We start from the raw sequence: 18,333 nt of genomic DNA, 5'->3' as shown, positions 1-18,333 counted from the left end.
AGCTGCAGCAGATACTTGCCCTTAAGGAGAACAGGCATTCAATGAATGGAGGGGTCAAGTGTTAACCCAACACTTTCTTGGATTTCTCTGGGTCAAGTTTTAACCAATAACCTACAGAATGTGCAGTTATTCTTAAGTAGAGGTTGAACTGAAACTAACTTGCTTACTTTGGAACCTTGTTTGCAGGCAGCAAAGTTGCACCCCTATTTTAATCAATGCATGAAGGGAGCTAGAGGTTTTCCCCTGACACTGAATAACCCCCCACCCAACCATTCAGCATCTACACATTGCCTGGGCAACCAGACAACTCTCCTGATCTTCCAGCAAAATAGTAGTGATTATTGTGGCTGTAACAGGCATAGAAGAAACAAATCTGGAAGTAAATTGAGTAGTTTTTTCCAAGGGGATTTCCTACCCCACAAAGACCAAATTCTATCCCCAAATTTTCTGTTGACTGATTATTTTGCTCAGTCCTGGTTTTAAGACTTTAGTGACATACATAACCTGTAAAGTTTATAAGCAGGTTCAAGGTATGTACAATACCTGTTATACAGTAATTGACTCAAATGCTTCAGTAAGCAATAGAGTTATCAGTGAAGATAACATTCCAGTGGTTTAAGTTTGGAGACATGCTCAGTATTAAGAATCATCTCAACACTTCTAGTTTTCTACAAGCAGCTCTCAGCAAGCAGATTGTGAATTTTTCCATGCATCTTGAGGGTGTTGGATCACTGATTCAGCACATCCAGCACTCACAAACCCCTCCATCTCCAAGTACTTTCAAAATCAGCATTTCCCTTCATTCAGGAAACCCCTTGTCTAGTGATTTACTAACTGGGAAACAGAGGCCTGTGCTGGTGATTGTGTTCTACACATGCAATACTATTTAGCCTGAGACAGTGGGGAAAACATACGGCAGAGAGACAGAGCTTAATTTCTAAGATATAAATACTGAGAAACCTGACCAAAGACATGCAGGCTATAGGAAAAATATAATGTTACTAAAACAAATGCTCATGGTAATTTCTAACCTACAAAAGTCTGTGGTGAGAATAAGTAGCTTTAACCCAGAGACCAACATCTGGCAAGTGTCTCCAGAGAAGCAGAAGTTAAATATAGATCTCCTAGTTCATGGCTTCAGTATGAGTTTAAGATAAAACATAGCTCGACTGTGTGGCTATATTGCTACAAGAGAAATAACTGAATGGTCTCACATAGACAACACCTGACCAAACTCCAGTGTCCCTTAGTTTCCCACCTCCAGATGTTCACATTTAGCACCCAGCTCTTGATAGTCATGCTTAATTTTTACAGCTGTACCAGAGTTATATTTTGATATTATTTCAAATGCTCTCTTCTATTGAACAGTAAGTATTTTTATATATTATTTTATATATACATTTTGCAGTAACCATCTTCTCAACTAAGGATATGCACGGTATGTGTGTTGATTGCACAATGAACTGGTACCTGCAATGTATTGCTATTATTGCAAATACAGGGTTGTAGCCAAGTAAGTTTTACTCAAAGGAGACCTATTGATATTGATGGGACTAAGTTAGTCATGTCCATTAATTTCAGTGGGTCTGAATATGACCAGCTGGGTTGGATACAACCCAGAATATTTACTGACATAGTTTACACTTATCTGCCTTATAGTGTTGGGTACTTTCAGCTGTGCTATATTCGGGCTAAGGCAGGCAGGAGGCCCTTACTGTTTAAAGTCTGGTAATAGCAGTGTGCACATTTATTCTAAAATGGTTTTAATACTAGAAAGATTCAACATGAAGCACTGCAGAAAACTAGATAATAAATGAGCAAAGGTTACATTGGTGGGGGAAGGAAGAGGATGGTGTGGTTTGCTAATGAGTATAGATCTGAGACTTCCTTTTATGATATCAGACATAACCTGATTTATCAATCAAAGAAAGGGTTTGGTAGAGTTCCACTCAATTAAGTCATATAGTTTTGCTTTATTGTGTTAGAATATGATAATTATGATATCATCCATGCCTGGAATTTTTTGTATTAGGGATTTGCCTAGTTGTTGATTTAATAAAGCTGAAAGGATTGCCTAACCAAATCAGATCTGTGTTAAATCTTTATATACTGACCTCATAGTGGCAAAGTAAACTCAGCACTAGACAGCAGGCAAACCCAGACAGGAAGCAGCAATATAAATCAGATTCATATTGGGGAGGGAGGGGAGAGTAAGAATTCACAACACAATAAGGTACACAGTTAGTTAGTTACTTTCCTTTTTGTTTTGTTTTTTACTTTGAGACCATCTGCACCAATAAAAACCTTACAATATTGGCAAAAAACAATCCTCTCTGATGTTGGGTAGTCTAATAACAATCAATGTTTAATTATGTTGAACACCCAACCCCTTTTCTGTATGTAGGTCTTGCTAGCTTTTCTATTGCTTGTCTCCTAGGATACCTTTTTATTGGACAGACAATTCCAAGATACAATAAAACAACACCAAAAACAAATAGCAAGCAATAGGGCTGAAACTTAAAAATAAGACAACAAGGCAGCTAAATGTCTGAGCAGTGAATACTACCATAAACACTAAGGTCTACAGCAGTTAGGAAAATAGAAGTCACCTCCAGTGACTGCTGAAGGAACCCTTCCAACTCTACAATTCTAGGAATCTATGAAGAAAAAGGTGCTTGAGACTGAAGTAAAAGACTGCTATGACCTGGATGCTACGCGATGGTGCTGGAGACCCACTATAGAGGTGAGAGAGCAAAATGCAATTTTACCTAGTCTGGAGAAATCTACAATTTCAGGTATTCTTCATTTTGTCACCTTTCCCCCTATGCTTACAAATAGTATTGAATGGTGAGGGAAAGGGAATTAGGGATAATGGGCAGATCTGTCCTGAAACTTGGAAGTGTGTCTGTTGTTCTGTTTCATGTGGTGTGACAGCTAAGGGGGCACTCAGACATTCACTCGTATACGAAAGAAATCTTGAATGGTGCTCAGTTTCTTGACTTTTTTGTGGTTGTGGGATCTATTAATCCTTTTTCTATTACACTCAGAACATACTGTTTATTTAAGGTAAAAGGGCTCCAGATTTCCAGTTTTACTATGCTGTTAACTTAAATATATACAGAAATATCAGCTCTGTGTGAGATAGCTCATTGGACTAAATGTGCAATACAGTGGTGCCTCGCAAGACGAAATTAATTCGTTCTGCAAGTTTTTTCGTCTTGCGAATTGTTCGTCTTGCGAAGCAATGCACCCTGGGTATTAACGGTTTTAAGAAAAAGGAAACAAACTTGCAAGACGTTTTCGTCTTGCGAAGCAGGCCCATAGGGAAATTCGTCTTGCGAAGCAACTCAAAAACCCAAAAACCCTTTCGTCTTGCGAGTTTTTCGTCTTGCGAGGCATTCGTCTTGCGAGGTACCACTGTAATATAACTCTCTGGCTTTAAACCAAATATTGGTTTCACACATACACCCTTTTAAGGCATAGTGGGTATCTCTTCATAACAGTTCATTGTGGACATAGTGCTGCTGATGCATGCAAGTTTTGTGTAGTGTCCACATGACACTAGCCTCATAAAATGATGTTCATTTTATTTTCTCATTTAAACCAGATTTACCATTTCTGCATAAAATCATTTATTTAAAAACACATGGAAATAGTAAAGCCAGATTAAGTGGGAGAGGGGATGGGACAGGATAGTGTTTTGCAGATGACAATGTCATGCGGATACTGAAAAACTTGCAAACACGAATAGCTGCACCATGTCCACAATGAACTGTCTTGTGAAAGCGCCCAGTGAAAGTGGTTTGAGCCTACTGACAGGACCAGATTCTTCATGGATCTTCTTCCTCTATGCAGTGCAAAAAAATTCTATCCTTCCATGATAATATTTTCCTTTACTGTTGTCAACAAAACATGTGCAGAATATTAAAATCAGTATGCTTCAAAGCAGAATTTCAAATGTTTCCAGAAAACAAGAAAGTCTTATTTCACTGAGAAAAAGTAGGAAGTTTCAGCATTTACAAATTGCCTTCCATACATAAAAGGCAGGGTCTCAAAGAAGCCCTGGAATAACTGTGAATACAAGTTTATCAGTAATCCATCAGAAGCAACAAAATTTAAAGCTGATAGAGCTAAGAGATAATATATTCAAAGTCAAGTGGAACAGAAGCCAGAATGTTCTAGCTGTAATATTTTCCTCCATCACAACATCATGCTGACCGTCATGGGTCAGTTACACTCTATACAATCATGTGAGTGTTGCTTTGCATTTATATTTCTCAGAAGTCGTATCTTAGGCCTTCAATTCTTTGTTTTTCAACAGCAATAGAACATTTTGCAAGGGATACCAACGTGGCACACAAATTATGCATTCAAAGCTCCATATAAACCTTTCAGAAGTAATTCTACACAACAGCCTGATTTTGCCAGGTGTTGAACATTTCTCTGAGTAACAGAATGGCTGGAAAATGCAGCCTGCACCAATGTGCAAGTAAATATACAGTGCCTGACAAAAGTAATCCAAGTGAGAACAGTGAACTATATAAATATTCCGAGCTAGAATTAAAAACATGTATTCTAAAAGGAAAAAGACTGATCAAATCTGTCACAAAAAAACACAAAAGAGTAAACTTTTACTAGCAGCTACTAAAGCCCAGAGTTTATGGAGTTCAATTCTAAAAATGGCATGTATTAGTTTGTTAGATACAGCTGACTAGCTTATAATAAAGATTCAAGGAACTTATCTGAGAAGTTTGGTTATTCTTGTATTGTACATACCCATTTTAGATGATAGCTCACTAATATTAGAAATTTATTTTTTAAAGTTTTTTTTTTTGTTATGGAGTCAATATTCTGTTTTAGATATGGAGATGGAGGAGAGAGATGAGGGAGAGAGAAAGTTCTATCACTATAGGCGTGATCTCCTATAAATGTGGTCTATTTGTAAGCAATACTAGAGATACTCTCTTACCAGGAAATACTTGTCTATAGTGTACACTGTCATCACTGTGGGAAGAGAAAAATTAAATGGGGAAAAAACACCTCAGATGCATAGCCAAAATATAATGTTGGGGAAATGTGAAGAAGCAAGGATATATAAAATTATGCAGTTGCTGCATGCTTAGCTTGTAAAATGAAAGATTTTCAACAATCTCAACTGTGCAGATCTGGATCTTGGCCAATTTTTAAGCTGACACAAGCCACTAGTAACAAGCCTATATGTAAAACCAAACTGAATGGATGAAAAAAGCAAAAGCTTCCAGCAGTCCACTGTAGCCAAACTGAGCAGTCCCATTCCAAGTTCTCCCAGACATCATCATAATATTATGATTAAAGGTTATATGATCCTAGTCATATTTGTTATCTTCTCAGGAATTAAAAACCTATTTACTTTATCAAGGTACATGTTATATGCAGGCAGAAGTCGGCTTCTGTATGCATATCCCTAGCTGGACAGAAAATTGCATACAGAGATGGGTGTTGCATACTGATGCTCTTTCCAGGCCCAAAAGCTAGGGCTGCTAGTAGTCCTTTAAACACTGATTCTGTTGAGTCATTGCTAGGAAAGGCAGTAAGGTTAAGTCTTTGTCTGCTTTCCTTTCTTCTCACACAGTTGACAATTCAGCTATTTCTTAAAGTGCTACACATGTGCAACACTGGTGACAGCACATATCCACTGTTGAATCACACTCATTATGTAACACGCTTAACTCAGTTGATTATTTGAATTGACTGTAACGGATGGAGAGGGGAGGCCAACAGCTTGCTGAAGCAAGAATTTTCAAAATGGATTAATAGACAGTCTCATCTTTCTGTGTATGGCATCTTCACATACACAGATCAAAGGAAACCAGTGGATGTCTTTAGAAGTAGGCTAAACAAGCTTTTAGTTGTGCTTGTTTAGGCGGATTCAGTTTCTGAGATAGGATGACTGAAGAACCTTTTGAGGTCACTTCTAGCTGTATATCCAAAGAGGTCCCATCAGAAGACAGAATTCCTTCTGGCAGAAGGATGAAAAATGTGATGATCTTAAGCAGATAAATAAATGTGGAACCTGAGGGATGTCAGTCAAATGGGAAATTAAGCCATTGCATCGTTTTGTGTCATTCCCAAGACCTGATCCTCTGATTTGACGATTTCTATGGCTTCACTGGGAAGAACTTCACATCCAATTGATGCACATAGAAAACAATAATAATATAATAATAATAATTTATTATTTATACCCCGCCCATCTGGCTGAGTTTCCCCAGCCACTCTGGGCGGCTCCCAATCAGTGTTAAAAACAGTACAGCGTTACATATTAAAAACTTCCCTGAACAAGGCTGCCTTAAGATGTCTTCTGAATATCAGGTAATTATTTATCTCTTTGACATCTAATGGGAGGGCGTTCCACAGGGCGGGCGCCACTACCGAGAAGGCCCTCTGTCTGGTTCCCTGTAGCCTCACTTCTCGCAATGAGGGAACCGCCAGAAGGCCCTCGGCGCTGGATCTCAGTGTCCGGGCTGAATGATGGGGGTGGAGACGCTCCTTCAGGTATACAGGACCGAGGCCGTTTAGGGCTTTAAAGGTCAGCACCAACACTTTGAATCGTGCTCGGAAACGTACTGGGAGCCAATGCAGGTCTCTCAGAACCGGTGTTATATGGTCCCGGCGGCCACTCCCAGTCACCAGTCTAGCTGCCGCATTCTGGATTAATTGCAGTTTCCGGGTCACCTTCAAAGGTAGCCCCACGTAGAGCGCGTTGCAGTAGTCCAAGCGTGAGATAACCAGAGCATGCACCACTCTGGCGAGACAGTTCGCGGGTAGGTAGGGTCTTAGCCTGCGTACCAGGTGGAGCTGGTAGACAGCTGCCCTGGACACAGAGTTAACCTGCGCCTCCATGGACAGCTGTGAGTCCAAAATGACTCCCAGGCTACGCACCTGGTCCTTTAGGGGCACAGTTACCCCATTCAAGACCAGGGAATCCCCCACACCAACCCGCTCCCTGTCCCCCAAAAACAGTACTTCTGTCTTGTCAGGATTCAACCTCAGTCTGTTAGCCGCCATCCATCCTCCAACCGCCTCCAGGCACTCACACAGGACCTTCACCGCCTTCACTGGTTCTGATTTAAAGGAGAGGTAGAGCTGGGTGTCATCTGCGTACTGATGAACACCCAGTCCAAACCCCCTGATGATCTCTCCCAGCGGCTTCATATAGATATTAAAAAGCATGGGGGAGAGGACAGAACCCTGAGGCACCCCACAAGTGAGAGCCCAGGGGTCTGAACACTCATCCCCCACCACCACTTTCTGGACACGGCCCAGGAGGAAGGAGCGGAACCACTGTATGACAGTGCCCCCAGCTCCCAGCCCCTCTAGACGGTCCAGAAGGATGTTATGGTCGATGGTGTCAAAGGCCGCTGAGAGATCCAGCAGAACTAGGAAACAGCTCTCACCTTTGTCCCTAGCCCGCCGGAGATCATCAACCAGCGCGACCAAGGCAGTTTCAGTCCCATGGTGAGACCTGAATCCCGATTGGAAGGGATCCAAATGGTCCGTTTCCTCCAGGCGTGCTTGGAGTTGTTCAGCAACCACCCGCTCAATCACCTTGCCCAAGAATGGCAGATTTGAGACTGGGCGATAGTTGGCCAAATTGGCCGGGTCTAAAGATGTTTTTTTGAGAAGCGGTTTAATGACCGCCTCTTTCAGCGGGTCTGGGAAGGCTCCCTCACAGAGGGAAGCATTCACCACCCCGCAGAGCCCATCGCCCAGCCCTTCCCGGCTCGCTTTTATCAGCCAGGATGGGCAAGGATCAAGGAGACAGGTGGTCGGTTTCACTTTTCCAAGCAGCCTGTCCACATCCTCGGAGGTAACAGACTGGAATTGATCCCATGTAACAGGACCAGACAGAACTCTAGCACTCTCCCGCCCTGGCCCTGCTCCCACGGTGGAGTCTACCTCCTTCTGAATCTGAGCGATTTTATCTGCAAAAAACTTTGCAAAAGCATTGCAGGAGATCTTGGGGTCCCTACCAGGCCCCGGTGGTACAGGTGGTTCCGATAGATTGCGAACCACCTGAAAAAGTCTCCTGCTGCTGTTTTCTGCAGATGCAATGGAGGCGGCGAAGAAGGCCCTCTTCGCCGTCGCCATTGCCACTTGGTAGGCTCGACGTTGAGCTCTAACCCGTGTCCGGTCTGATTCAGAATGAGTTTTCCGCCACCGGCGCTCTAGCCCTCTCAACGATTGTTTCATCACCCTCAGCTCCGGGGAAAACCATGGGGCTGTCCGGGCTCCATGCAATCGGAGAGGGCGCTTCGGAGCCAGACAGTCAATAGCCCTGGTTAACTCCGCATTCCAGCGTGCCACCAGGGAATCAGCTGAAAGGCCATCAACTTGGGATAAAGCATCCCCTACCACTCTCTGGAAGCCAATTGGATCCATTAAGTGGCGGGGGCCACAAGTCTAGGACTGAGGTTATACAACCCTAAACAAGTCCCCACACATCCATAAGGCCTGCATCAAATTTTGTAAATTCCAGCTCAACTTCAAAAGCAGTCTATTAAATAGAGCATTTTACACTCTTTTAAGAGAACTCTATTGAAATTAGTAGGAATCGTCACTAATATTAATTTTCTTTGATATGCAAAATGTGGCTAGCCTATTTAACAGCACACAATATGGTGCTGCTAAACGGTGTTAGTACCCAATATGGTGCCATTACAACTCTGTTAGTTAATCATTTCTGCACCTTTATCTAGGTGAACAAAAGCCATGCTGCTGAATCTGCACAGCTTCTTATTAGGAATTTGATTCTCATGTGACAGTATTATTGTTCCAAAAGTTCATGTTCTGTTATTATTTTATTTTGTACTTGTTAGATTAGTAGTATCAATTTGTGACAATGTAAAACAGCCATATTTTCCCTTTTGGAAAATCTCCAGAGTTATTTAAATAATACTGGGAGCACACACTTAAAGATCAGTCACAATTTCTTTTTTTAAAAAAAAGTAGATTAAAGAAAGTCAATAATATTTTCTCAATCAAGAAGGCAAGATGCAAATTCTGTGTATGTGTCTGCGTGTTTAAGCTGTTTATATCCAGAAATGGTGGAACAGAGAAAAGAAAATACTTTATTCTGGTTATAGCTGCACATGTGATCTGCCTTCTGTAAAATAGATGGCCAACTACACTTTCATTAAATTAGAACAAGATGACAAATATAAAATTTGCTAGCATGCACAGCAGACAAGCATTAAACATTATGGAAGGTTTCTACAGTACAAAAATGGATTTGAGCACTAGGGAAGAAAATATATTGAAAGTACTTTCTAATGAGTTTCATTCATTTCTCCTTCCCACGCAGTGGGACTTATAATGGCAGTGCATTTGATATCTGATTGTGAATCTGGGGAAGCACGTACTTCACAGATGTATTAACTTGAAAATATCGGTAAAAAGCAGACGAAGAGCCATGGATGATAGGCCTTTAAGTTTGAATTTACAGTGGCAACTAGTACAATGACACCACACAATGTCCATTTAATACACTGCATTACACACACACACACACACACACACACACACACACACACACGAACTGCATGGTCTATATTAAAACCAAAAATAATAAGAAATCAGTTTGAAAGGCAAAGGAAGCTAACAATTGCTAATACAAAATGCTGGTGATAGCTAGCCATCAGAAAGCTAAAGCTACATATAGAATCATAGAATTGAAAAGGACCATGAGGATCATCTAGTGCAACCTCTTGCAATCTATTACTCAACAGGAGCTTGAATCCATGACTCTGAGATTGAGTATCTCCAGCTCAACTGACTAAGCTATCATGATTTTAAGAATGGACACTCCCAGCAAAATCTAAAGACAATAACTTCCCTAGAAGGAAATTAGTTAATTCACGGTACAAATGAGATTATTGTCAACCAAATTATTGCAGTCTGATAACAGGGTTATTTGAGAAATTGAAGCATTATTCTGCTGACTCCACATCAAAATATTTTCTGTTATCAAAATAGACATCTATAAACTGTCTCTGTTGGACAGGAAATCAAATTAGCTAATAATAAATCAATCAAATGAAGCTAGGATCTAGATAATTCCATGTATTATGAAAAGTAAAACTAATAAATGTTATTTAAAATAAATTGAGCTCTATTAGATAAAACTGAAGAAGGCGTTTCTGCAGTATGATGTAAGTCAGGTTCATTAAGTCATTCTGTAGAGCATCTATTGGGAGATGGCTGCCCAGATATTTTTGTTTCCACCATTGACTATGTAGAAAAACTTTGTGAAATTTACCCAGAATCCTGAAACGTTCCTCAAAGGACTCACAAATTGATTAATTTTTGATAGTGCATTTTAGAAAAGGTCCTACTCACAATCCCATTTCTAAAAAGCTCGGTGCATCCATTCGTTTTAGAAGTGTCGTATCAGGGATAAATCAATGTGTTAAGAATTGCTTGGTAATATTGTTGTGGGATTAATCTTACAGAACAGATCATCAGCACGATTACCTTTGGCATTCTGTGTGCACAGAGTTCCATTCTAAGCATGAAAAGCCTTCTAATGCCAACATAGGAAAGCTATATATTGAATGATCTGCCACCATTCAATATTTAATCCTGCAATTGAAACCACTAAAGGGATACAACAAAGTAACAAGATGAATGAATTGTGACCTCCAACTTGCAAAATGACATCCTGAACAATTTATCTTTTGGGCATGTAGTGCATCCCATGGCTAATATTTCTATCACTTCTCCCGAGTTTAGGATTTGTAGATTTGATCAATGCTACATTAGCAAAGTACCTGAGGTGACAGACTGGGAATCCATTGCTTATGCTTGAACAATACGCTAGGTCAATTTGGAATATCTGGGGTCTGAAACAAAGGCCTATTAATGAAAAATCAATTTTATTTCAAAAACTGCATTCCTAAGCATCTCTTGCAAGGTGACTAGAAATAAAGTGTTTGTGAGTTGTGAAAAAAGCAATAAGGACTTGAACTAGGAAGCAGGTGCTTTTAAGTTTAGAAAGCATTGTGCTTTTTAATATTCTGGTTACTTGCCTCTGTATGGAAAATTATTAGTCCATACATAAAACATCTGTACGAAGATTGTGATAAATCCCAAAGAGTGATAATACTTGGGGAGGAATCTAATTGGTGCCTGTGATCAAATTTCAGTGGGTGTCTCCACTAAAAGAAGAGAAAGGATTGATTTTTGCTGATTCAAATTCCCCACTGCAGTCTCCCATGCTATCTTGCACTCAGTCCCCAACTCTCCAAAGCAGATTTTTTGGGAAGATGGGGGACGCAGGAAGCAGGGGGAAATGAAGGAAATTGATCAAGAGCCCTGCCCAGGACTCCATTATAGTCCGCTCTTGGATAAAGCACTCTGCCCTTTACACTGATTATACTATCCAGGGAAATATGTAGATTCTCTTTGCTCCCATTCACAAGCCATGATGGGGCACAATTCAGTTTGCAAGTGTGGTTAACACAGTTCTTAATGGGTTACACCAACTGGAATTGAATCCACACAAATAGAACACTACCCTGAAACTTTGTGATAAAGCAAGCATTCCTTCCTGGTCCTGACAGGACAAGGAAAACACCCATTTATCCCATCCAGTACAGTGGTATCTCGGGTTAAATACTTAATTCGTTCTGGAGGTCCGTTCTTAACCTGAAACTGTTCTTAACCTGAAGCACCACTTTAGCTAATGGGGCCTCCTGCTGCTGCCGCGCCGCCGGAGCACGATTTCTGTTCTCATCCTGAAGCAAAGTTCTTAACCTGAAGCACTATTTCTGGGTTAGTGGAGTCTGTAACCTTAAGCATATGTAACCTGAAGCATATGTAACCTGAGGTACCACTGTATATACACATTTCTTAGAGAGACAAATTCTGGGCAAGGAAACAATAATGTATTAAAACTCTAAAGTTCAACACTTACAGTATTTTTTTGTGTTTGGGTACAGACATCCATTTAAAAAATGTTTGTGCCACAGCTATTCTGTTTCTTTTCCTGGGGCTGTCTTCCCCCCTATTTTTGTGCAAGCAGAGCTGGACTCAGACTGATAGCTTTCTCCTAGGATAGTCAACACAAATCATCACCTTTTGAGACAAGGTCCTGGCCATTGCAAGTCTGCTCACACGTAATTATGTAACAGTTCCTCCACATTGGATTAGAGGCAATTTCACAAATAAGTGCAATTCTGAACAAATCAAACACAGTATCTATACTGTATTGTGCTTTCTGGCAGTGAAGACTCACAATGAACAAGCATACACACGCGTTATGGAAGGACAGGAAAGGGCAAGCAAGCTGGGAGAGTTCTACAGTTCTTTGTCTGTAAATGAGGACAACAACAAAGAGAAATGTTTGTGTAGTATCATTTTTAAATAACCTTGCCTTTTCATAGCTTTTTGTATGCCTAGCCTATGGGCAGATTTGTTTATTTTTTATTTCCTAAAGATGGGATAAAGCATTGTCATCACTGGCTTTTGTGCCTCTACTGAAAGAGTATAGAAAAGGGAGCAAAAGTTTATATTATACCAGTTTGCTCATTCTCAGATCCTGCAATCATCATTAAGGCCCTTCTTCATGTGCCCCCTCCATGAGAGGCTGGAGGGTAATTCAACTATCTATGGCCTTTTAAACTATGTTTTGGGTTTTTTTGGGGGGGTATTTTTGTTTGTTGCTATGTTATGTATGTATTAGGGACACGGGTGGCGCTGTGGGTAAAAGCCTCAGCGCCTAGGGCTTGCCGATCGAAAGGTCGGCAGTTCGAATCCCCGCAGCGGGGTGCGGTCCCGCTGCTCGGTCCCAGCGCCTGCCAACCTAGCAGTTCGAAAGCACCCCTGGGTGCAAGTAGATAAATAGGGACCGCTTACTAGCGGGAAGGTAAACGGCGTTTCCGTGTGCGGCTCTGGCTTGCCAGAGCAGCGATGTCACGCTGGCCTCGTGACCCGGAAGTGTCTCCGGACAGCGCTGGCCCCTGGCCTCTTGAGTGAGATGGGCGCACAACCCTAGAGTCTGTCAAGACTGGCCCGTATGGGCAGGGGTACCTTTACCTTTTACCTTTATGTTATGTATTGTGTTTTTATATTGTAAACCACCCTGTGATCATGAATGGCAATATAGAAATTTAATAAATAACAATAATATTATTTTTATTTTGATAATAAATCAGTTGCTACTAGACAAAAAAGGTGGTAGGCTATTGTATCTATTATTATTATTATTGCTACTACTACTATTACTATTATTTCTCCTCTCTAGTCTTCTCCAGGCTAAGCATATCCAACTCTGGTACTGTTCCTCATAAAGCTTGGTTTCCAGACCATTTTATTATCCTCGTCACCTTCATCTGCACACGTTCCAGCTTCTCAATACCTTTCTGAAACTGTGGTACCCAGAACTGGACACAGTACTCCAGATCAAGGAAAATCAGAGTGGTAATATACTTCTGTTGATTCAGTCTAGAATTGCATTAGGTTTTTTGTGTTGTTGTTTTTTTGCTGCTGCTTTAGATCCTTTGCATGTGTACTGTTAGCAAGCCAGGTGTCCCCTATCCTAAATCTGTGCATCTGATTATTTCCACCTAACTGCAGAACCTTACATTTGTCCCTGTTGAAATTAATGTTGTTAGTTTGGACCTGGTTTTTCAATGTTAAGATCTTGAATCTTGATTCTTCAGAGGTAATGAGATATTAGCGACCCCTCCCAGTTTGGTGTCGTCTTCAAATCTGATGTACGTGTGTGTGTGTGTGTGTGTGTGTGTGTGTGTGTGTGTGTGATGGCTGAAATCATTGTCCAAAAGTTTGGCTGCAGAACACTACTTCAGAAAATAGCGGATGTCTATTACAGCAGTGTGACTTGTTTTACCTTTTGCAGTTCAAAGAACATAATCAGAGACAATGATCCTGCTCCTTTAAAAGTTGTCCAACCAAAGAAGTTATTGCTAGATGCAGCTTTTCATACCTTTCCAAAAGTGTCAATTTTTAAATTGTAGGTAGCTCCATCTCCTTGACAAAATTAGATTAAATATTTCTCATTTTAAATTTCTTGTTGGCACATTTTATGCAGGTCTCTCATGGCAGCATCATAAGACTGTACTACAGAAAGATCTAAATCGACACCAGCAAGGAGTAAATGACAATTCTAACTGCCTGCCCCCCAGAGGTTAATGGCGAGAGAATGTAACACATTAGACTCCAGAAGAATATTTGTAAAAGAGAAACAAAACAATATATACAGACACAAACATTCACAAACTTGTTAAAAACCATACATTTCTTCCCCTTCTTTGCATGCTTGCATAATTCTTCAAAAATTAGACTGGTATATATCCAGACTCCCCTGTGTTCCTACATCCCAAACAAAATTATAAAGGAGGCTTTCAGGCTCCTTAAATGGAAAAATTCTGGAAGTGCTGAACAAGCCCTCTCATGAGTCAGAATCATGACAGCCACTAGATATTCTGCCTCCACATTGCAGTGCGTATGCACAGTTGAACTGTTGCATTTTTAAAAGACATTTCCCTTCTTCCTTCAAAAGCACTATTTTCTTGCAAAATTACATGTAACACATTTCCCTTTGACAACCTCCCCCACACCATCTGTCTAAGACAGAAGTAAGTGTCTCAATATCACTACTGCAAGGGACCCCAAGCTTAATATTATATATTTCCTTCTATTAGCGTGATTGACTGACAAGCTATCATCTAAGACACTGTTTCAAAAATAAATAGTGTAATTCTAGTTCTTGGGATTCTGCTGCTTCAAGGGCCTTGAGGATCTAAATCTTGGTTTTAAAGACAACAAGTTTTATGTTATCTATGTACTAAAAAGATAAAATAGGGTTTTACTTTATTTTTAAAAATGGTAAAGGTAAAGGTAAAGGGGCCGCTGACCATTAGGTCCAGTTGTGGCTGACTCTGGGGTTGTGGCACTCATCTCGCTTTATTGGCCGAGGGAGCCAGTGTACAGCTTCCGGGTCATGTGGCCAGCATGACTAAGCCGCTTCTGGCGAACCAGAGCAGCACACGGAAACACCGTTTACCTTCACGCCAGAGTGGTACCTATTTATCTACTTGCACTTTGATGTGCTTTTGAACTCCTAGGTTGGCAGGAGCAGGGACTGAACAACGGGAGCTCACCCCGTTGCAGGGATTCAAACCGCCGACCTTCTGATCAGCAAGTCCTAGGCTCTGTGGTTTAACCCACAGTGCCACCCGGTCCCAGTTTTTTAAAATGAACAATTCACTATTTAGTGTCTCTGTATACTATAAACACACCAGTTATGTCAAACTTTTAGCTAGGAAACTTTTTTCTTTGACATAAGTAATGATTTATCACTTGCATTCTTTTCACAAGCCCAAGAATGATTACTGTAAGATTTTTCTACACAGTTCACACTTAATAATGCTCACATTACATTTATGCATAAAAGGTTCAAATAAATAAACTAAACTGAATAACTCCTTATTTCTTTATATGGTCTCTTTTAAACATTCTGCCATTAAAGCTAAATGTTAAGATAGCATTACTGGAGATGCTTCTACATGGCAGGATTTTATCTTATGTTTTGTGAGCATTTATAAAGAGGAATCTGTACAAATCTGGTGAATTCCATAGTTCATTCCACATATCAACATTGTTCCCCTCTATTTACAGACATGGAAAATGAGGTATATTCCACATGCCCCATGACTTCCTCTTCACAGATATTACCAAAGGTTTTGGAGGGACAGCAGGGTGGGATGCAGCCACACAAAAGCAAGCTCCCATACCTGTATGATAAAATACAAATTGGGCCCTTGAAGTGCTTGTTGTCCAGTAGTTTTATATTTACATTGGTACCTCGGGTTAAGAACTTAATTCGTTCTGGAGGTCTGTTCTTAACCTGAAATTGTTCTTAACCTGAGGCACCACTTTAGCCAATGGGGCCTCCCACTGCCGCCGCGCCACCGCTGCCCGATTTCTGTTCTCATCCTGAAGCAAAGTTATTAACCTGTGGTAATATTTCTGGATCAGTGAAGTCTGTAACCTGAAGTGTACCACTGTATTCCTGAAATGTATGTATTACACAAAGCTCTCAGAGCAGCTTACAAACTAAAAAAACAAGAAAATACACAAGAAAAGCACCACAGCTGAGTACAATTCTAGCATTAAAACAAAACAAAACCAAGTAAGATCACAATGCAATCTTAAGCAAGTTTACTAAAAGTCACATTGAGCTGACTAGGTCTTATGATTCAAAAGGTCTAGGAAAATTCAAAGGTTTTCACCTTGCACTGAAAAGGAAATAAAGACAGCATCAGAGGTGGACATTCCAGAGGTAGGGTTACACAATTGAAAAGGCCCTGGCTCTGGTCACCACCCATCTTACTTGAAAAGGTTCAGGGGGCTTGGAGGAGACCCTGAGGGGTCGGTCTCAATGCAAATTCAGCAGGGAAAAGGTGGTCCTTCATATTCCCTGGTTCTAAGCCATTTAACGGCTTTATTGATTAAAGCTAGCATTTTGGAAATTGAGAAGTCAATGTTGCTGCTTGAGAACTGGTAAAGTATGTTCTGCAAGTTCTGCATCAGTCCATAAGCTGCTATATTTTGCATTAACTGTAGTTTGTGAAAAGTCCACAAAGGCAACTCAAGTACACTGCATTGCAAAAGTCTAATATACACCTATTTTTAATTTGACTTTATACTAAAATACTTTCATTTCTGAGAATTATTGGACACCCCCCTTCCTCCACATAAAAGCTTTCATATACCGAAACGTGTACTTTTCATCTATAGAACAAAAGAGAAAAAGTCAGTAAACTAAGAATGTGTATATTTAATCAATTAATCAATGACCATATGCTTTTTATGTTATGTTAGTATCTTTTGAAATGATGAAAGCAAGCTGAGAACAAAAGAAAGAACCTGAAAGTATTATGATTGTATGAAAAATTATCCCATGAATTAAATATTGAATCTTACATTTATCCTTAAGGATGAACTGATTAAAGGAACATCGTTTGCCTTAGCTGCCAAGGCCACAGATCCATTCTACTACAGTACTGGTAGCATTTTCTCTCTGCCATGAAAAATGTCTTAGAGAAATCACAGCATTCTGCTCTTAGTTTTCTATTGTATTCCTTTGTCTCCAGAGCACACTCTCATCCACACTTGCACAATTCTAATATTAACTATCATGAAAATGTAATTTTGTGCTGAAAATGTAACATTTAACATTATTGATTTGAGATCTCTGATGTGCTTGTGTAGCAGCCACTTTTCAATATGGTCTCAACCAATAGGATTCATATTGCATTTTGTTGTATGATTCCTTGGCATTAGCAAAGTGAGTATGCCTTTTGCAGGGAGCTAAAATGGCTGTGAACCTTGATGATCTATAACAAAACCATTGATTTCTAAAATAAAAAAAATAAATATGGCACCTCCCTTAACCAAAGAGAAATGTCAGGATGTGCATGTGTACTTTGAAGATTCTAGTCAATCTGCAGTGACAACTGGTATAGGTTAAGTGGAGAGGACTAGAGCAGAATGAGCACAGAGAGATATCCACAGCTTCACAGCATGACTGGTGTGGGAATGGGGTGACTGAGCAGAAACTGTGCACAGCAAGCTTTCTTGCTCAGCCAGTTCTAGCAACCAATGGCTAAGTGATTCAGGGTCTTCAAGACAAAAACAAAATCAACCACTAAACAAAACAACAAAAATCCATGAGGATCCACAGAAGTGGGGGGAAATTTATCAGAGACTAGAAAGAAAATGCAAACCACCAGGAACATAAAACAAAGGCAATCATAATAGTAAAGTAAGTTTTTCAAATTTGGATAATATTGAAGGAATGTATCTAACAGTGACCACGTACAAATGGAATGGACTCATGAAACAGACAAAACAAAAAAAAATCCTTCCAGTAGCACCTTAAATACCAACTAAGTTAGTTCTTGGTATGAGCTTTCGTGTGCATGCACACTTCTTCAGATACACTGAAACATGACTCATGAAACAGACTTCGACTTCCTCTTCTCCCTTGGCAGCCCCCATCATATCCCCTAAATTTGATCTGGAAGATTGGGGATCTTCTGGAGCAGCTTTGGGGGATGGGAAAGAAAGGAAGATTAAAGCCTGATGCATAAGTGAAAGTTCCTTTGCATGACACTGGATTTCACTTAGGGTGGAAAAAGAAAACTTGAGCTAACTTGGTTCAATAAAAATTGCAAAGCAGACTGAATTAGTGTTTGATATTTTGTTAACCAATATACCATATCAATTATTAAAACTCAGTAGAACAGGCAGAGATAAATGAAGTACCTT

At 40.2% G+C, this 18,333-nt stretch overlaps 1 protein-coding gene and 1 long non-coding RNA gene across 23 annotated transcripts in view; one reads left to right on the top strand and one right to left on the bottom strand.

The window, feature by feature from the left end:
- The window catches only part of TENM3 (teneurin transmembrane protein 3), a 1,264,183-nt gene that overhangs the window by 255,907 nt on the left and 989,943 nt on the right, over positions 1-18,333 (bottom strand). The gene's annotated exons all lie outside the window — the stretch shown is intronic.
- Positions 1-18,333, top strand: part of LOC144328888 (uncharacterized) — a 63,894-nt gene that overhangs the window by 19,248 nt on the left and 26,313 nt on the right. Inside the window, exon 3 of one of the 2 annotated variants that reach the window (XR_013394247.1) lies at positions 13,283-13,458. The exons of the other annotated variant lie outside the window; for it this stretch is intronic. This is a non-coding gene — a long non-coding RNA (uncharacterized LOC144328888). The remainder of the gene's footprint in view (positions 1-13,282; positions 13,459-18,333) is intronic. 2 annotated transcript variants of the gene reach the window in all.

The sequence above is a fragment of the Podarcis muralis genome, chromosome 9 (assembly GCF_964188315.1).
Source record: "Podarcis muralis chromosome 9, rPodMur119.hap1.1, whole genome shotgun sequence".
Taxonomy (NCBI): Eukaryota; Metazoa; Chordata; class Lepidosauria; order Squamata; family Lacertidae; genus Podarcis; species Podarcis muralis.
This window is presented reverse-complemented; position numbering and strand designations above follow the sequence as displayed.